A 1,384-nucleotide genomic window follows, 5' to 3' on the forward strand; every position below is an offset into this window, starting at 1 on the left:
GGGGCTGGGGGGAGGTGGAGGTGGAGGTGGGAGACATCTGTGTCGTGCGGGGGTCACGGAGGTCAAGTATATGTTAACAATGGGCAGTCCCGGCTCACTGGGGTGCGCGGGCAGGCAGGCGGCCTCCCTCCTGGCCTCGCCCTCTCTGGTGCAGGCTGGACGTGGGGCTGGCTCCCTAATGATGCCTTCCCCGGACGCCTGGGCTTGGCGGCCCGAGTGCCCTGCAGTAACCCAAGACGACCACTTTCCCTGGCCATCTGGAGCGCTCCTAGCTGCCCTGCCTGTGTCTCATCACTGGCTGGAGAGACAGCTCTGCCAGAAATCAAGCCACTCTCAGATCTCCTCTCTAATCCCCTTCTGTTAGCTGATTTCCAGACTGAATATTTGCTTTCGCATTAGATAATAGCCTTAGAGAAAACAATTATCATTTTCTTTTCCCCTCTTTGTTTTTCTACTTCTCCCATAGTATACCATTAAGAGGGATCTCTTTCCATCTCAGGTTTTTTTTGTTGGATGTGTCCTTACCCTTAGGCATTAATATCAAGACTTTGGAGGTTGGGAGGGAGTCCCTGGGGAAAAAGATAGGGTGAAAGAATTCCAGATATTTCCAGAACAAATAAATAATATCTCAGTGAAGAGGGACGATAATTTGTACAGAGCCCAAAAAAAAAAAAAAAAAAAAGGCTTGGATGGCAATGAAAATATTAATATGTAGGTCAAATATGATCAGATAATGGCTTGCAATGATAAGTCAAATGAAATCTTTTAAAATTATTATGGAACGGTGCCATGACTGCAAATGTTATTGTATTTAGTGGAACAATTTGAAATCCTACTCTCAACCGTGTTTTCCCCAACTGGCCTAAATCAATGTAAAATATCCTGCGTGCATGTTTTTAAATCTCATCTTTACAAAGGAAAAAATGTGTAAGAGACTCAGAGTCAGCCTGATGCACTAAGAACTGATGAGACATTCGTGGGTTTATTTTTTTGAAGTGGTGTTTCAAATATTTACCAGAGAGTAAAATCCCTTCCCCCACCCTTTTAAGCCCAGCTGGAGCTTCCAATTCTGAAGTCTTTTCAGACTCTACTAATTTTTAGCAATTCATTTCCAGAAAACACTCATTGTACATTCTGCCCTCTCCTTGGGACATTTGTCTAATGAATTATAATGAATTAATGAATTGTAATGTTAAGTCTTGGTATTTGGTATTATAATGTTCTTAATATGAGTCTCCAGTTTTATCAAGGTGTGCAGTCTATAGTAATTTCTGCATTTGTGATTTTTGGATATACTTATAAATGTTAACATAAAATATATTTTTTCATGTATATTCTACTACTATAACTCTTTTGTATTGAATTATGTCAAAGCCTACTAATC

The sequence above is a fragment of the Marmota marmota genome, unplaced genomic scaffold (genome assembly GCF_001458135.2).
Source record: "Marmota marmota marmota unplaced genomic scaffold, marMar, whole genome shotgun sequence".
Lineage (NCBI taxonomy): Eukaryota > Metazoa > Chordata > Mammalia > Rodentia > Sciuridae > Marmota > Marmota marmota.